Genomic DNA, 19837 nt, shown 5'->3' with positions numbered 1-19837 from the left:
TTAAACTGTAAACAGCTTTTAGTATCTGAATATCAGATGTACTAACATAGCCTAAGGAAATAATGTGTTTGATAGAGTCTGTTTCTTGATTCCTAGCAAATCCTAACAAATTATCTTTGGTCACCAGGTCAATCCAGGATCACTGAGCGGCGCAGGTGATTTGTAAATCCATACTGTGAGTGTGAATCCGGACTCTGTTTTTGGAAAGGTATTCATTTTTTAATCTGTTGTTTTGACTCCTTGTGATGGCTTCCATAGTGTGACAGGGAAACAATTTACCTATAAACCATAGTGATAAAGGCTGTTCCTCCTACAGAAGTAGATCTTTGGAGCAGTTTATTAAGATGTTACCTATCTAGAAGCATCTTAATTCTTTCTGCTGAGAACTCGGAAATACACTGGGTCACTTTTTTCAGCCTGATTTCAGCCACTTTGGAACTTAAAGGTTTGAGCCCACATAGAAAGGGCACTGGCTGGATAATTCTTTCAAACTAAAATATACAAGTTAATCATGGATTTGAATCTCAATAGCTCCACAGGGTAGCTGAATGATATTGTGTAAGATTTTAATCTCTAACCTATAGTTCCCTTTTCTGTAAAATGAAGATAAGAATAATACTCTTCTCTCTTATGGTTGTTATATGAGTTAAATGAAATAACATGAGGTCCTTAGCCCAGATCCTGGCAAATAATAAGCCCTTGGAAAATATTAGCTTTTCTAATGATTGCAAATAATCATGAGGAAAGGAGAATTTATCAAGTTCAGTTTATTGTAGCTCAAAGAACTGGTAAAACAACTCTGTTTTCTTAATATAATTGTAGATAGTAGGAATGCTTTGGGATAATATATGACCTTAACTTGGAAGATCTCAGTGGATTATTTTGTAATATAATAAGAGAAAATAAGAAAAGGTCAAATTGTAATTTTCTAAGAGTGATTCCAATATAAATTACTGATTATATTTTTTTTAAGATTTTATTTATTTATTTATTCATGAGACACAGTGAGAGAGAGAAAGGCACAGACACAGGCAGAGGGAGAAGCAGGCTCCATGCAGGGAGCCTGACGTGGGACTCAATCCCGGGTTTCCAGGATCACACCCTGGGCTGAAGGTGGTGCTAAACCGCTGAGCCACCTGGGCTTCCCTGATTAATTTTTCTAATGGTAGAATATAAGAATTCATCAACTAGACAGACACATCTCTGCCTTTTAGGCACTCATTAGAAAACAGTCATTTTATTATGTCTAGGATGGTCCATTTTTCTCCAAACCTCTCAACTTACAGTGGGACTTCACCCTCCCACATCTGCTACAGTGAAACTAGTTGCTGCATCAGTTTGGCATAAGCAGAAATAGGAATATTTTATTCTTGCTATTTTGGACTGTGACTCATGTCTTCTTGTTCCTTAAAATTATTGTCTCAGGGTTAGATTTCTTGCAAACATTGCTTGTTTGGGCTGAGTGATAGTCTTCTTTTCAGTTCCTGTGAGCAATGTTTTGTTCCCCTTGAAAGTGTAAATTCCCCAACTATATTGTCTCATCTAGAGAAATGTTAGTGATGATGAGAAAACTGTGGTCTAGCAGAAAGGGCCTCTTGTCAGCCAGATCTGGGTTCTGATCCAGGTTCCATCTTGTTCAGGTTGTGCAGTCATGGGCAAGCCCTTTTCTCTCTTGGAACCTATTCCTTCACCTGTAAAATGGGAAGATACTACATTATTGCATACATGTAAAGCACCCAGAAAACTCCCCAGTTTATAGTATAAGCTCAACCAATGTCTCTTGATATTAAGATTAAAATTATGCCCATGATTCTTGTAATCTGGTAAGGCTGTTGAGACAATGTTATCCTACAATAGTGCATATGATGTAACAAGCATGGTACCTATTTGCAGAGTGGGCACTCCATAACTGAGAGCTATTAATATCATCAATACTTTGCTCCTTGCTCATAGACTTTTTAAGTGTTATATTGAGTCAGCGTGTGAGGAAAGAGGAGCAACAAGGAATCCTGATAAGTCAATGTCACCTCTCTCAGAACTTCTAAAAAGGTCATCTCAGCTCTCTTGCAAGAGCTTGGTGACAATGATGATGATCATGATGAGGATGAGGATGAGGATGAGGGTGATGGTAGTTGGCATTACTGGGCATTTACTCTAAGACACACATGGTGTTCAGCGCATTCTCTCATTTGTTCCTCCTAACGAATCTGTGAGGCACTATCTTGTGTCTCCCCAAAACACATCTTGGAGCAGATTCATGAGTTTACTTGGGAAGTAATCTCAGGAGCATGGTGATAACCTGGAAAATGGCACAAGGGAGAGAGAAGGTCAGGAAACAGTGGGATGAAGAGTGAGCGCTGCTGTGGGCAACTGGAGTCTAGAAGCATAACTTTCTCAAAGGGTCCCTGGATGTTAAGTGAGCAAGGCCACTTGTGCTTCTATTCCTTCTTACCTGGACCATTGTGCTCTAACTCCTGGGGCATGGATCATACAATAGTTATTGATTTAGGGAGTACACTATATCCTGCAGCATAGCACTGCCCTGACTGTGTGGGACTAGTGATCCTAGTTCAAGTGCTCAATGGTAATATCCTTTGCTGTAAAATTGAGATCGTTGGTCGGAAGCAAGAAAAATTTCCTGACAAAGGCCTCCCTTTTGAGGCCAGGTTAGGGAAAAGCATCACATTCTCTGTCCTTATTACCTACTGTCAGAACTCCCCAAGGAGAACTTGGTTTTTGCAAGACTCAAGCAGCTGGCAGGGTATTAGGAAACAATTGCACACATGCCTGTGGTAGAGAAGGGATGTGAATGCAAATGAGAGTGGGATGGGCACAGGGGGCTTGGCCAAGAGAGGGGAAGCTTGATGCTATTGGTAGAGGCTCCCAACATAGAGAGTCCAGAGGAGGAGCATTACTTGTAAAAGGACAAATTCTGATACCAAGAAATCCAATTTAAAGAATTCTTATAACCAGTAGTATTCTTGAGCCAAAGTCAAAGCACCTCCCCTGACCCCTGCCAAAAAAAAAAAGAGGAAAATTTCAGAGTCAGTCTTAGAATTTTGTTGCCAAAAGAGATAATCTGGACCAATTGTTCCATTTTATTTAATAAACGAGGAAAATGGGGTTGGGAAGATGCAGCCACAGTCTATTTCAGGTACTTGGGAAAAAGTTGGGATGGAAGGACTTTGTGTAGACCTGAGATCATCAGTTTGTGAGGTTTCCTGAGTGAGAAGAAGCTCACAGAGCAGAGGACAGGGATCAAGCAAAGGCCTGTGCAGAAAGAGGTTGGGTTAACAGGATTAAAGAATTCTTGGGATACCAAATGGCAAATGCGGACTATTGTCACAGCTGGGTGCTCTACACAGGAGCTCATCACACTATTCTTGCTTTGTGCTCAGTTGAAACTTTTAATAATAAATAGAAAAGCATTCAGGGCAGGGGTGATGGGTGAGGTTGAGGTCAACATATGTCTAAGTGAAAATGAGAATGCAGTGTAGTAGGTCTGCCCGCAAACGTATCCAGGACATTAGGCAAGCCAGCAGAAAGGCATATTATGTATCTTGTGGTCGGGGAGGGGTGAGGCAGTCTTTCTGGGGGTGGTCAGGACAGAGGTGAGTCTTGAAAGACAGGATGAGAGAATGAAAGAGCCCAAATGTGAAGTCAGCAAAACCTGCCTTCAAATTTCTGCCCCACGACTGAGCTGGGATGAGTTATTTAAACTTTGTGTCTAATCTCTGAAAGAGTTCTAGCACTTTCCTTATATTGTTCAAGTCAGGGGGCTGCTGCAGAGATACTAGCTGTGGCTCACAGGGGAAAGAGCTCACTCAGCACACATTCCAAGTCATCTATAGTTTGTCTCCCTAAAAAGTCAGGAGCTACATTCCCCAAGCTTCCTGGTAGCCTGGTTCAACATGTGACCCAGATGCGGTCAAGCATTTGCACCTTCATAAGAGTAGAGAAGGCAGAAGTGAACAACATGGCTGCTGCTGGGCTAGGGGAAGCAGCTTCTTGTGGCAGTCAAATATGGGGGCATACAGTTCTGGGGTCACTGAGGTAGAGCTTCTGGTTCCTAGTCTCACTGGAGCCAATTGACGTGTAGCAACAATTCTGCTCTAACAGTCCTGTAGTATAGCAGACATTTTTCTTGACCTGTAAACCCTTTCAGGCTGGGCTTTCTGGCCCTCTCAAAGCTCATATTGCCTCGTAAGATCTTATAATAAACCATTTTCTGTTTTATAAACAGAGGATTCTGTTTTCTACCAGTAAGAAGCCAGATAGGTGCCATACTTCTTTCCCTGAATCCCCAAATCCAAGCTGTCACCAACTCCCATTATGCAATATTTTCTGTCTGTCTACTTATCTCCTTCCTCTCTGCTGCTTCCCTTGGTCAGAGCACTACCATCTCTTGCTTAGGTCCTATCCATGGGCTTTTCCTCCACAGCCTCCCAGGGCTCAGTATCTCTGTAAGTCCAGTGTCACAACATACCAATGAATTCTCCACACAGACACCAGAGGCGTCTTCCTAAGGTGCCAATATATCTGTGACACACCCTCCCTGCTCACACAATCTAGACCTCAGCTATATGGAGTCATTTTCCATTACCAGTGTGGGCACTTGATCCTCCTGTCACCAAGACTGTGTGCATTTGTTCTTTCTACCTAGAACAGTCTCCTCTCTCTCTACCGGGAGAACTTCTTTCCATCTTTCAGGTCTCAGGAAGCATTTCTTGACTTCTCAAGTTCAAGTTAGTGGCCCTTGTACTTCTACAGTATCCTCCAAACGTATTGTACTTGGTGTTGTTTATTTATCTGGGTTCTTTCCTGGACAAAAAGTCCTATGAGGGCTGGAGTTTTGTCTGTAGAATTAAGTTTGCCTTCAAAAACTTGAGGCACTCAGCCTGAAATATGTAGGCAGTCAATATAAACTAGTTAAATGGAGAATGGTGTCAAATGCCCCAGAAAGTTCTGAAGTAGAAGGATTGACCATTGTCCATGAATATTGGCAACCTGATGTCACTAATGACCTCAGTAAGGGTAGTTTCAGAGGCATATTATGATAGCCACTGGGTGGCCATTGATTTGTCACATCTTGGTTTACTCTATAGCTGGCCATGGTGTTCTGATGATGTGAGTGGGCAGGACAGGCAGTGGAAGCATCAGACAAATAAACTGTTCAAATTTTATTTTTCTTTAGAATAAGAATGACAATAACTCTAATTATAGTTAATCTATAATAATGAGTCTAGTCTGTATTGTATCCACCTTTCTGTCAACACAGTCATGAAATATAATTGTTCATATTATTTAATGGAGGAAGGGGGGTCCCTGAAGATAAAAGTGTCCAGGGCCTCTGAGATGGTAATGCAGTCCTGAGTAACTTTGCTGACTTTACAGTCTAGTCTTGTCTCTGAGATTTATTTGTCATGAACTAGGTCACCCTCTTTCTTCTCTCACTCTCTGGTTCCACCCTTGGTGCTGGCTCTTCTACACTTCCTGAGTTGGCCTGGTTGGGGCAACCATATCCTCTGATATCTAACAGACTGTGGTTCAGAGAGGTCTTATCAGAGGGCCCTGAGAAGGGAAAAGTGACACTGTTTTTCATGATTTTCACAAAGATATCGGGTTCAGCATTTGGGCATGTCTATTTCTGTTTTTGCTCAGGGTTAATGAAGGCTACAAGTAAAGATATGATTTTCCTGGAACTGTTGAAGAAAGACCCAGCCAAACTCTGCCAACACAGCACAGTATCTGGAAACAAGAAGTACAGACTCTGCTTGGTGAAGCAATTAGCAATGACCACAAATGACTGGATGGTTGAAGTAACCCAGGGAAAATTAAAGGGGACCCTAAGTAATGAGTTCAACTTGAAGGATACTAGGAGGAGGAAAGAAAGGTTATCAGAAAACATGTTAACTTGCACACTCTTTTCTCTAAGGTAGCCTTTGTTCTAAGTAGAGGTCTGATTTGCTTTAGATAATGCATAGCATCAAACTGAGAAATTTCTCAGCTTTACTGGAATCTCAGCATTTTGTTCTTTTATTTTTTTTTTTAATTTAAATTCAATTTAGTTAATGCATACTCTATTATTAGTTTCAGGGGTAGAATTTAGTGACTCATCAGTTGCATATAACACCCAGTGCTCATTACATCCAGTGCCCTTCTTAATGTCCATCATCCAGTTACCCCATCCCCCCACCTGCCTCCCCTCCAGCAACTCTGTTTGTTTCCTAGAGTTCGGCATCTCTTATGGTCTGTCTCCCTCTTAATTTTCATCTTATTTTATCTTTCTTTCCCTTTCCCTATGTTTATCTGTTTTATTTCTTAAATTTCACATATGAGTGAAATCATGTGGTATTTGTCTTTCTCTGAATGACTTATTTCACTTAGCATAATATCCTCTAGCTCCATTCATATCATTGCAAATGACAAGATCTCATTCTTTTTCATGGCTGAGTAATTTTCCATTGTTCTATTCCACATCTTCTTTATCCATTCATCTGTTGATGGATATCTGAGCTCTTTCCATAGTTTGACTATTGTGGACATTGGTGCTATAAACATTGGGGTGTATGTGCCCCCTTCAAGTCACTATATTTGTATCCTTTGGATAAATACCTAGTAGTGCAATTGCTGGGTGGCAGGGTAGCTCTTTTTTTTTTTTTTTTAACTTTTTGAGGAACCTCCACAATTTTGCAAAGTGACTGCATCAATTTGCATTCCCACGAGAAGTCAAGAGGGTTCCCCTTTCTCTACATCTTTGCCAACACCTATTATTCTGAATTGTTAATTTTAGCCATTCTGTCTGGTGTGAGATGGTATTTCATTGTGGTTTCGGTTTGTGGTAAAGTTTCTTGGAAGCCCTAGCTCAGTATATGGTGGTGGTGGTGGTGGGGTTGTGGGCAGAGGCCAAAACAAAGGTTTTTTTCTTCCAAGGCTTTTCCTTTTGGGAACCACCTACAACCAACACACAAGGCCCTAGTTTGTGAGAGATGAAACTAAAAGCATGCATGCCCCAATCCCAACTCATTCTATGGCTCTAGAGTAAATGTTCTGTCTGCTTTGAGATTCTGCAAGTATAGTTTATCATATAAAATCATTAATCCATTCACTCTCTCAGGCTCCTTTGGAGTTCCAGATGCTGGTGATGTAAATATGAATAAAACTCCATCCCTGCCAGCTTTGCTGGCACTTTTCTTTGTAGCCTGACATCTAATATATTTACTGGTTTACATCTCTTTCCCCCATCCTCTGCCGCAATAAGACTATAATCTCTATGAGAATGGGAACTTTGCTCTTTTGCTCATTACTCTGAATTTAGTGCCTAGAACAGTGACTGGCATTGCAAGATAAATAATTGTTGCATGACTTTGTTTAATGAGTGAAATTATTTTATAATAATTATTAATCCTGAACAAACTGTTAAAAAGAAAAGTCCATGAGCTCAATTCAAAGCAATTTTTCATTACCATTCTCCAAAAATTTGGTTTTGAAAGTATTTATAAAGATGTGGTAAAATCAATGCGGAAACATCAACACTTTTCTTTAATAAAAACTCCACATAAATATGTAACAGGGCATTGCTGAGCTCTACATAAACATCTTACAAGTTATTAATTTTGAGAAATTTGAGTTACACTTGAACTAGCAATTGTCTCTAGTAACTTCTAAATATAGCATTCACCAACTCAATAATGCAATTTACCTTCTAGTTGTTTAAAGTAGTTGTTCCTTTGTGCAAGACTAGATCCTTTTCTAGAAAAGATTAATCTGTTTGCAATAATGTTTGCACATGTTCAAAGCCTGTTGGCCTGTATTGACATTTAAAAAAGAAAAAAAAGACTTGAGTTCTGAACCAAATCAAATGACTTTCCAGGAATGAGCCATATGGCTTTGTAAAATAATTTGATAGATGGAATTCAGCCTTCAGAATAGCAGGTATAGAAAGTTAGAATGTAGAATGGTTGCCTCTTGATGCCTGGAATTCCACTATTGAAGAGTCATTCTTTTGGGTCTCCAAAAGCCTCTTAATCTTTTCAGTTTTCCCTTCTAAATTTAGAGAACAAAGATACTCTAAGTTAGTATTTGCTAACTGTTTACCTGGAGGAACCAGAAAAAATTATGAATTAGTGAAGTAGGAGAGTGTATGATACCAGGAAGTTGGGAGGATACCATGAAGTACAGATGCTTATGCTAACCAATTTCTAGCCAGAAGCATCTTTAAACCTTTTTATTTAGAAGGATGGCCATCTAGCTGGGGATGGGGATGGGATGCAGATGGTGGTGCTTGAAGCTAAGTTTGCATAGCAATTTGTATAAAATAAACACAACATCTATTGTTCACATCAAGAAGGAGTGGGGACAAAGTTACTGACAAAAATTATATAGGAGGAATAACTAAGTCTTCCTTAAGCTCTATCTTGTTGCTGTTATCCCCTGGCTCAAGTTCATTATTATCCTGTGAGAACTGGGTCCCGTATTATACTGTTAGAGCAGTTGCATTCTCTAAAGATGCTGAAAATACCAATTTTTATAGGAAATGTCCTGGTTTTGCTGGTGATGGTTCAGGCCAGGTAGTCAGAAAAGACCTCCTTTTTTTAAATATGAGAGACACACAGAGAGAGGCAGAGACATAGACAGAGGGAGAAGCAGGCTCCTAGCAGGGAGCCCAATGCGGGACTCCATCCCTGGACCAGGATCACGACCCAAGCCAAAGGCAGATGCTCAACCCCTGAACTACCCAGGCATCCCAGAAAAGACATCCTTGATAACGTGACACCTGAGTACAGTCTTGATTGAGGAAAGTGAAAATATGAACCACAAGATTCCTTCCAAGAAAAAGGACAGAAGTGCTTAGCCCTGCGATTGGAGTGTGCTTGGGAGTCAGCAAGTGGCCATTGTGTCTGGAATGCAACAAGTTGGGGAAATATGGAAGAGACAAGAGCAGAGTCTCCTCTGCAAGTCAGGGAAACAGTTGGGCAGAAAAAGTAGAGCCAACAGGTCTAGTAAGGGCTTTAATGAGACCTTGATGGGAGTAGCATAGGAAGCCATTGGAGAGCTTTGACCACAAGAGTAGTGTGAGCTAACTTGGGTTTTAAAAGGATTGCTCTGGCTGAGGCTCTGGGGAGAATAGTTTATAAAGGAACAAGAGCAGAAGGAGAGGAAATATCAGGAGGCATATTGGTTGGGATGAAGTTTAGCAGTGACAATATTGCCCAAAGAACAAGTAGCTTTAAATAGAAGTCAGTTTCTCTCTCACTCTTAAGTCCAGAGCTTGAATTTCGATGTAGATGGTAGTTGTTTACCAAGTCCTCAGCAACTGGAAAACTTTCCAACTCATTGCTCTAAGGACTCAAGAATGCAGATAGAAAAGAGTAAGTATAAGGGTGCTTCTCTATGGGCTAAGGAGTCATCTGTGTACCAGAAAGTAGGGTGAGGACAAGATAAAGAAGCTACAAAGGGTATCTTACAACTACCTCTTAAGAAGGTTCCCAGAAATTCCATAGACATTTCTGCTTACATACCCTTGGCTACTCCAAGTTCTAAGGAAGGTTAGAAAATCTAAATCTGGAAGACCAGGTGCCTGGCTAAAAATTCTACTAGTATAAGGGGACGGGAGGAAGATATACATATTGGGAGGCAATGAGCAGTTTTGACCATAGGGCACTATTGCAGTAATCTAGGCGAGAGATGATGGTGATGGAGGTCGGGAGAAGTGGTCAAATTCTGGAAATAATTTGAACTAGAGGCAAGAGGAAATACTGATGCACTACCTTTAGGGTGTTAGGGAAAGAGAATAGTCAAGGATGATAAAGGTTTTGGCTTAAGCAGCTGAAAAATGGAACTAGGCTTAAGGATATTCTGAGTAAGCTTAAGGATAATCACAAGCTTGATTTTTGGGAAAGTTAGTTTTGACACTCAAGTGGAGATGTCAGGAAAGCAGTTGGATATACAAGCCTGGAGTTATAGAGAGACATCTGGCTTAGAAATAGAAATTTGTGATCTGTCTGCATAGATATGGTATTAAAAGCCATGATAACAAAAATCATCTAAGAATGAGTGTAGATAGGAAAGAGTAAACATAAGATACTGTGCCCAAGGCACTCCAAAATTTAGAGGTTGGGAAGACAAAGAAATGACCAGTAAAAAAGGCATAGAATCAAGACAGAAGACTCCCTAGAAGCTTAAGAGAGTAAGTATTACAAAAAAGAATAATACACTGTATCAAATTCTTATTGAGTAAGAAGAAGATTAATAACTGACCATTGGTTTTAACAACATGAAGCTTTTTGGTGATCTTGATGTGAACTGTTTCGATGAAAGAGTGAGGAAGAGAGCCTGCATGGAGTGGATTCAAGAGAGAAGGAAATTAGAGAAAGAAAGAGAGTGGGGCATCTGGGTGGCTTAGCGGTTAAGCATCTGCCTTTGGCTCAGGTCGTGATCCCAGGGTCCTGGGATTGAGCCCCACATCAGGCTCTCTGTATGGAGGCTGCTTCTCCCTCTGCATATGTCTCTACCTCTCTCTGTGTCTCTTATGAATAAATAAATAAAATGAGAGAGAGAGAGAGAGAGAGAGAGAGAGAGAGGAATCGGGCAAATACAGATGATTCTTTTTCCCCTGGGAGATACCTGTAAACATGAGCAAAGAAATGAGATAGTAGCTGGAGGAGGGCATGGAGTTTTTTTCCCCCCTTTTAAAAATGAGCTATATTGCAGCATGTTCTGTATGTTGATGGGAAAGATCCAGTGTGGAGGGAAATTTTGAAGACACAGGAGAGAAGGGAAAAAGTTGGACTAAATTCCCCAAGTAGATAAGAGGAGACAGTGCCCAGTGCACAGATGGAGGTTTTGGCTTCAGAAAGGAGCACAGACAATTCACCCAGGAGGGAAGGCAAATTACATGGGAACAGATGCAGGTAGGCAGTAGAGGCGGTATTGGGATCTAATGGAAATTCTCCCCTGATGGCTTCTGTTTTGTTGTTGAAATAGAATTCACACTCATCAGCTGAGAGTGAGGAGGAGGGCTGAGGAACTGGAGGTTTGTGGAGAGAACAGAAAATATGAAATAGCTCTGTGAGAGACTGGTCTGGTGAATGGACTATTGAAATATGATGGGATCCATGGGGCAGCTCTGTGGACCTGTGTTACGTCAGTGGTCATGAATTGAGTTTGTGAGTGTGGGAGGAGGTAGAGGTGGATGTCAGCAGAGTTGAGGATAAGCCGGGTTGGGGGCGGGGAGAGGGAGAAAGGAGTGGTTGGAGAGAGAGAAGAAGAGAGGTAAGAGTACATTGATTGAAGGGAATCATAAGGAAGAAGAGACCATACAATGTAATTCGGTCATGGGGTCCCTTGATAGGATGGGGGTAAGGGACAGTGGAATAAAGGTCTTGGATTCAATGGATCAACCATTGCCTTTCTTTGAAAAGTTGGCAAATCGTGCAAAATAGACATTGCTACTTTTTGACATCATGTGTTAGACTATTGTTGGATTGCAATGAAAATAATCCCCCAAATTTCAGTGGCTTAAAAAAACACAAAACCATTATGATAACATTCAAGTTAATGGCAGCTTTCCTTTAGATAGTCATTTAATGACCCAAGTTGATGAAGGCTCTGCCAACTCCAACATATGACATCTGAGGGGCGTCTCACACCTTGCCACATCGGGCAGACAGTAGTGAAAAAGAGCATAGAGGCACAGGTGTGAGGGGATTTGTGAGCCATGCTTGGAAGTGGCATGTATCACTTCAATTGGATTCCACTAAAGATGACTTAGTCACTTCTCTGGAGGAGGCACAGAGAAATGAGGTCTAGCTGTGTTCCCAGAAAGAAGGGGAGAGTGATTTTTGCAGATAATTCCTTTTGTAGCTAGCAATCCCTGTCATTAGCCCCTTTGGCCAGCATAATCCATTACGTGAAACGTACTCACATACTCCTGAAGAAGGAAAACCCAAAATTTTATACAGTTGTCACGTCAATTTCAATGTCTAGGATTCTCAGGAGATGCTCAGATCTTTCCTTTAGGTCCACATATGGTTCTTCGAGTTCTAGCATCCTTCGAATTAAAAGACAAGTCAACTGTACTCCATCTGCCCTCCCAGTATAAAAAAGTAGAGAGAATAACCACAATAAACACCCCCAAAGCAGTGCCTGATGCACAGCAATGATGTAATCCTACTGGGGAGATATTGGAAAGACCTTCCACCCCTATCAATAAAATGATTTGATAGACTCTGGGTTGGTCCTCTACACAGAACTTTCTTGTCCACTGTTCTCGGTGGCCCTGGGTGCGCATCTGCCCTTCTGGAGAATATTCTTGTTCATTTTCCCCATGTTCACATATGGAGTGGATATTGCTGAGTATGTTATTAGAAGCTGTACACCTTTCAGAACCCACTTTCTGCTGGTGCATGAGAGTAGTTTTATAAACATAAGCTTGTGGTTTCTAAGCAATAGAGTTTGTTCAAAAACTTGACAGGCTTCTGACCTGTTTCCAGTCAATTTCATGTGGTAGTAAATAAGCCCCCGGTTGTCTTCCAGACCTGACCTGAAGTCTCCTTTTCTTTCTCAGCACATCTCTCCTGCCCTTGTGGAATCTACACTGATGTCTGAAAGAGGCTATGGTGGCAAGGCCACATCCTCAATAACCTCTTTGCCACTGGAGCTGAGCCTCAATCTCCTTTTTCTTCTCTCTGTCTTTCTCTCTCTCTCCCTTGATCCACAAATCTTATTTTCTAGTATCTGGGGGTACAGAAACCATCAGTTATCTTAGCCCTCAGAAGCTCTGAATTTTGGAAGTCTTTTTATTCAATTCCACTTCAGCTGGAAAATAGTCCATTCTTGCCCAAGTTCTTTTTTTTTAAGATTATTTATTTATTTATTCATCACACACACACACACACACACACACACACACACGCACACACACACACAGGCAGAGGGAGAAGCAGGCTCCATGCAGGGAGCCTGATGTGGGACTCGATCCTGGGTCTCCAGGACCACACCCTGGGCTGAAAGCGGCGCTAAACCGCTGAGCCACCTGGGCTGCCCATTCTTGCCCATCATCTCTTTTTTGCGATACTTTGCTAAAAGTGAAAAATAGCAGCCAACATACACTAATATTAATTCTCTTTCCAACTGTTTTCCTTAGAGCTACAGACTTAATAGGCTTTTGGTCTGCCTTTCAAGTTATCATAGATGATAGTTTTACTTATTTTCCCCTGTGGATAACATAGGGCTTTAACTTTCCAGCTTTTGATATACATTTTCTTCCTTCAGTCTGAATGCTAAGCCATACTATACATTTCAGGTGTTTGTTATGGCACTCGTTTTTTTTCTGATTTCCATATTGATTGGGAAATATAGTAAACAAATAGACCCCTAACATTTGGTAGCTTAAACAAAAATGTGTTCCCCTCCGATGACAAGAGTTTAGGTCAGCAACAGTGGCATAATTTCCCAGGGATTCTTCAGGTGTGATAGTGAGTCTGCTATTTTTCACACTTGGCTGGCAAGGTAACGTGTCAGATAGCTATGGAGATGAATTCATGTAGACAAGACCAGATGAGTTTGTGATTCTTTCTCCTATTAGTTTTCAAGATAATGAGGTCTCCCAAATCCTTCTCCAAATACAACAAATTATTTGATAAGAATAACTATATGGATTTAAACATATCTGATATAGTAGGAATCTATTGTAGTTAATATGTTCCTTAAAAGTTAATATCTTTAGTTTTGATCTTGGGGAGCCTCTTCAAGTTGTTTCCTTTTAACGTGGGGTAACAACACGTTCCAGGATCATCTTGTGTATTTCTTGATGTTGTCCTGAGATTAGTCACATCTCCAAGAAGCCCTCATTTCAAATGAGTATTAGGGATGCTCAGTGCTAGTGGCTTGCGTTGTTTTTTTTTCCCAGAAATTTTCAGTGGCCAGATCTAGGACCAACTCATTGACACTGAATATCCTGTATACCCAGATTGTGATCCTGAAATGAGGGTTTCTTAAATATACATGCATATATATTCATAAGTATAACTTTGAATTATATCAGTATAAATTTATTCAATTCAAATTCAGGACAATTGAATTTTTATGTAACTTCTTCTAGCTTACATTTGTTTCTTCCTTCCTCTGTACTAAGCATACCTGTTATCTAGAACACAGGGAATGATAGAATTAATAGATCATAATTACTAACTTTGTTTTATCCTACATCATACACAATGTTTGTCCCACGATACTGATATCAATACAACTCCACCAAAGGATTATTGAAAAAATTTTAAAAAAAATTTGTGTATGCTCATTCCACTCCTCCCTCTACCATTTTTTAGTTATACTGTAATCACACTGTCAGAGCATCTAAATATTATACACTCTAATCTTGCATTATTAACTTTTTTATAAGTAATCTTTATGCCCAATGTTGGCTCATGAGCCCCACTGCCTATTTTCATTTCAACTTAGTTCTATAAGCAACAGTATACCAGCATTTATACTGATGTCTCTAGACATGTTGTTGTGTCTGAAGTTTGTTCTCCAGTAGATTTAGGAAAGGGACAAGGGAATTCCTTGAATTCTTAGAGGTTGCTAATAGTTTGTTTAGAGCCTTTGATATTGAAACTCAATTTGGCTACTTACAAAACCTGTGCCTACAATCTTTTTCCTTGAATGTCTTAAATACCTTTCATTTTCTTCTAGACCATTGTTTTTGAAGAGTCTGACAGCAGTCTAGTTTCATTTTCCTTATAAATCACTTGGTCATCTTCTCTAGATTTTTACAAATAAGTTTTGTTACACACAAGAGCCTGTTCCTAGCTCTACTTTGGGAATTATAAGAAAGGGTCATGTCCAAGTGTGGAGGGAATCTGAAAAGGTTATGAAATACATTAGGAGGTGAAGGGGGATATACTTGGCTTTGGAAAAGCAGTGGTCCAGAGCATAGGCTACAGGAGCAAGTGAGTGGCCCACCAACAAAGAGTCATTTACATCAATATCTTCCATGGAGTTGCCTGAAAATCTGTTGGAGAGTTAAACCCTGGGGAAGCATAGATTTCTGACAGTCCATGCAATCAGTAATCACTAGTAATCACTGTCTTGAGTACCAAAGAAAATAAAATATTATTTTGTAGTCATAGACTGCTGAGTCTGGTAATATGTTGGGTACATTTTCAGGAGTTTAGCAAAGTGATTAGAAATGAATGCAAGGATGCCTCCTCCTTTATATCAGTGTTGACCATCAAGATTATATAATAAAACAGAGGTCTCATGCACAATAGAGGAAAAAAAAATTAAAAAATACTCCAAGACTCTGATTCTAGAAAGCTGACGGATCAAGTTAATAACAAAAACTTCCATAACATGTAGACAGGATATTGTATATAACATATAGCAGGTTTTCAAAATATGCTTGTTGGCCTCATCATGAAAGGAAGAAAATCTGCAGGGGAACAAAGTCAACAAGGAATGAAAAAACAGAACTATCTATAGGGCCTGGTGACATTACAGCCAAGTTCTAACAATTCAAAAAACAACTAATTCTCACCCTATCCAAACTGGTCTAGAAGATTGCAAAGGAGGGAAAAATCTTCATCACATATTATGCCATATGCTAAGCTCTATAGATGCAAAGAAAGCATTCATAATACCAATCATAATTATAATGTTAATACTAATTCATAATGGAAGTTTATGACAAATTTCTTTAACCTGAGAAAGGAAATCATAAAAAGGCCAAGAGCAAATATTAAACTTAATGGTAAAACTTGACAAGGATGTCTGTTGTGCCCAGTTTTATTTGACATTATTCTGGAAGTCCTAGTTAGCACGATAATGTTTGGAAATAGTACAAATGAAAAGCCTAGGTAAAGAAAAACCAAACATTCATTATTTGTGGGCAAAATTAATATCTAGATAAAAATGAACACAATTTAAAGACAAACAACAGAATTAACAAAAGACCTCAAAGTTGCTAATACTAGATATCTTATATAAAATTAATTCAATGTTGTGCATCAACAACAAGCAATTAAAGGATAAAATTTTTCCCCAAGTTTTTATTTAAATTCCAGTTGGTTAACATATAGTGTAATATTAGTTTCAAGAGTAGGATTTAGTGATTCATCACTTATATACAACATCCAGTGCTTATCACTCTCTAATCCCCATCACGTGTTAAAATCATCCCTCTACCAAGCTCCCCTCTGATGACCATCAGTTTGTTCTCTATAGTTAAGACTGTTTCTTGGTTTGCCTCTCTTTTTTTTTTCTCCCCATGTTCATTTGTTTTGTTTCTTAAATTCCACATATGAGTGAAATTATATGGTACTTGTCTTTTCTCTGACTTTTTTCACTTAGCATAATACTCTCAAGCTCCACCATGTCATTGCAAATGGCAAGATTTCATTCTTTTTTATGGCTGAGTAATATTCCATTGTATGTATATACACACCACATCTTCTTTGTCCATTCATCAGTCAATGGACATTTGGGTTCTTTCCATAGTTTTGCTATTGTTGATAATGTTGCTATAAACATCAGGGTGCAGGTATCCCTTGAATTAGTATTTTTGTTTCCTCTGGGTAAATACCCAGTAGTGCAATTGCTGGGTTGTAGGGTAATTCTACTTCTAACATTTTGAGGAACCTCCATACTGTTTTCCAGAGTGGCTGCACCAGTTTGCATTCCCACTATCAGTGTATGAGGGTTTCCATTTCCCCACATTCTGGCCAACATCTATTGTTCCCTGTATTGTTAACTTAACCATTCTGACAGGTGGGAGGTAATATCTCATTGTAGTTTTGATTTGCATTTCCCTGATGATAAGTAATGTTGAGCATCTTTTCATGTGTTTGTTAGTCATCTGTATGTCTTCTTTGGAAAAATGTCTATTCATGTGTTCTGACTATTTTTTAACTGAATTATTTGTGTTTTGTGTTTTGAGTTTTATAATTTCTTTATATATTTTGGATACTAATCCTTAAAGGATAAATTTTTAAGAATACTATTTACGGTATCAAAAATCCACAAGTGACAAAATCTGGAAGCAGCCTAGCGATAAATCTAAATAGATGCTTAAGATCTTTGTGGAGAATATTATAAAACTTTATTGAAGGGCATAAAGGAAGATTTACATGAAATAGAAACATATGCTATGAAAATTCAGAAATATCTAAAATTTCCCAAAATTTATCTGCAAAATTCAATGGAGTTCTAATCAATATCTCAAAAAAGTTTTCTAAAAAAACTTGATAAATTGATCCTAAAAGTCCAATGGAAGTGTAAAGAGCTAAAAAGAAAGTATTTTTGAAAAAGAAAGATTAATAAGGAGAGGAGGGCTCTCTTTACCAGATACAAAAAAATTTATTATATTTTTGTATATATTGTATACAAAATGTATTATAAAAAATAAATAAAAATTTATTATAAAGTTACATGGTAATTAACACAGTGTGGTAATGTTGCAGAAATAGACACAGAAGCTCAATGGAAGAAAAGAGTATATATACAAACTTAAATGCAAATTGGTTTTAAGAAATACAGGGAAAGTGGCATTCATAGTGAGGGAGGGATGGCCATTCAAGAAATGGTGTCAAAAAATTTGCTTCCTGTTGAAAGAATATAAAATGTAAAAGTATAACTAGAGTGTGACCACACACACATACAGCATTTATTAAAATAAATTTCAGATAGTGTTCTAAATATTGATCATATACTCCCCAACCTAAGGAAGTGACATACTTGTAACCTACATGAAGATTTGTAACCAGTGAAGTAAAGAAATGGGGGCAAAGAGGGTCTCAGGCTGGAGGACCAGCATATGTCTGTTGCAGAAAGCAGCAAGGCATGGATGGCAGAGGAGACCACTGGGATGGAAGTTTTGGGAAGGGGGGTAAATAGCCAGAGTTAAGATTTGATGTGGTGTCAGGATTACTTCAGACTATAAGCTCTCTTGGGCCATGTTATAAGTTTTGGAATCCACCCTAAGAGCAATTGAAGCCAAGAGAGTTTTCAGTGGGACAAGTCCTGATCAGACTTCTGAAAGATCTCTCTAGTTGCTGTGTGAATAATGGGTAGGAAGGGGCAGGAATTGACATAGAGAGATCACACTAGAGGTTATATCAAGTATTAGGAGGGCTTGAATTATGGAGGTATGGTATTGTGAGAGAGACATTTTAGAAGGAGATATCTAAAATGGGAAAAGGTCTCATGAGAAAAAGTGTATTTTATTATAGTTATTTCTGTAACTTCACACAGGAAAACTGAAGCTCAAAATGCAATGAGCCTTTCAAACATTGCTGAGGCTAACAAAAGTGGTCTGCTTCTTTATGTTCAGAGCTGAAGGATCAAGGAGGCACACAGGCCTGTTTCATTAAAAGAGAGTTGAGATGAAGGAGAGAATGCTAGAATCCCTGGGAGAGCTCTGTCTATATTATATATACTCTGGCCACTCCAACCTTCTAATTCAGACAGAAGACATTTTATTTGGGGGACAAAGTTAGGTGAATTATTGAGAATTTAATATGGTAAAATCCAATCATATTGTTGTCTTACTACTTCTAAGAAAGGGTATGGTGACCATTCTTGGGTGATGGGACAAAGCTTGTTGCACTTATAAAGGCTGAGCTCTTCACAACCCCCAGAAAAACATTTTCTCTCTTGGGAGATCTCCAGTAGTCCATGATGAAGTAACAGGCAGAGGGAAGGAAGGTGGCAAACTTTAAGTCAGGGACAGCGGCAGGTGTGCTGGTGAGGACTGAGCAGGAAGACAGGGTGATAGCCTGGCCCCATAAAGGGCAGGAGCATCACGGCTAGACATTCAAGTGAAGGGTCAGAGCTGGTCAGCAACATCATGTGGGACTCAGGGCCTGGACCTCTCACCATTTTCCCGGCATCCTGTGGAGTAAAATGAGTCCCAAGAATGTTTTCTCAAACTGAGCATCCCTCTGTCCTTATCCCAGGCCTGCTGAGAGCATCATGGCTGTAGAAAATTCTGGAGCCTCTTTCTTAAGAAGGGAACTTTCCTAAAGAGGCCCCTTTTGGTAGGTTCTGAGTTTTAACATTTTCTCTAGGAACTTTGGAATGGCTTACATTTATTATCCAGTACACCTTCTATATTCAATCTGGAAGACTTCCATCCAGGCTCATCAAATCCTCACTTCACAGATGAGAAAGCTCAGCATTTGGCCAAAGTCACCTAGCAAGAATATGGCTTCACTGGGACTAGAATTCAGGTCTCCCATCTCCTACTGAATAACTACATCCATCAGACACTTTCCACTTCAGTAAAGGTAACTTGATCTGGAAGCACAATTTATTTCTAACCCCCTGCTGTTAAAATGTTAACTGCTTCTGAGTTTTCATTCAACTTATGGAATCACATCATGACTGTACAATGGGAGAAACTCGGCAGGATGAATTCTTTACTTTGGGTTCCCTACTGTTTTCACATATATTACTACAACTCCCAATAGGGAATTGGAGTTTCGAGGAGCCAGTGAAATAAATCCTACAGAGTCATTACATCATGTACAACCACTGGAGGATAAACATCTACAGAATACATTATGCATCTGCCAGGTTAACAGCTTATTTTGCAAGAGGTTTATTTCTAGCAAAAGATATTTAAAGGATAAACAACTTACTTTTATTTTTGATTGAAAAAGAAGGCAATTTAAAATGTGTTAGCGATGGGCAGCCCTGGTGGCTCAGCGGTTGAGCGCTGCCTTCAGCCCAGGGTGTGATCCTGGAGATCCAGGATTGAGTCCCACGTGGGGCTCCCTGCGTGGAGCCTGCTTCTCCCTCTGCCGGTGTCTCTGCCTCTCTCTCTCTCCTTGTCTCT

At 39.6% G+C, this 19837-nt stretch overlaps 1 long non-coding RNA gene across 3 annotated transcripts; it reads right to left on the bottom strand.

Annotated features, from left to right (window-relative positions):
• Positions 1-1090: 1090 nt before the first annotated feature.
• LOC102154975 lies at positions 1091-19702 on the bottom strand. Of its 3 annotated transcripts, none has more exons than XR_005363651.1 (5): positions 19641-19702; positions 11923-12052; positions 7703-8046; positions 1884-2299; positions 1091-1691 (listed from the first exon to the last, which is right to left on the bottom strand). It is a non-coding gene; the product is annotated as an uncharacterized LOC102154975 (long non-coding RNA). The 3 variants fall into 3 exon arrangements; XR_005363649.1 differs by having other exon boundaries at positions 1093-1691; positions 11927-12052; XR_005363650.1 differs by having other exon boundaries at positions 1093-1691; positions 2028-2299; positions 11927-12052.
• Positions 19703-19837: the final 135 nt, after the last annotated feature.

The sequence above is a fragment of the Canis lupus genome, chromosome 8 (assembly GCF_011100685.1).
Source record: "Canis lupus familiaris isolate Mischka breed German Shepherd chromosome 8, alternate assembly UU_Cfam_GSD_1.0, whole genome shotgun sequence".
Taxonomy (NCBI): domain Eukaryota; kingdom Metazoa; phylum Chordata; class Mammalia; order Carnivora; family Canidae; genus Canis; species Canis lupus.
This window is presented reverse-complemented; position numbering and strand designations above follow the sequence as displayed.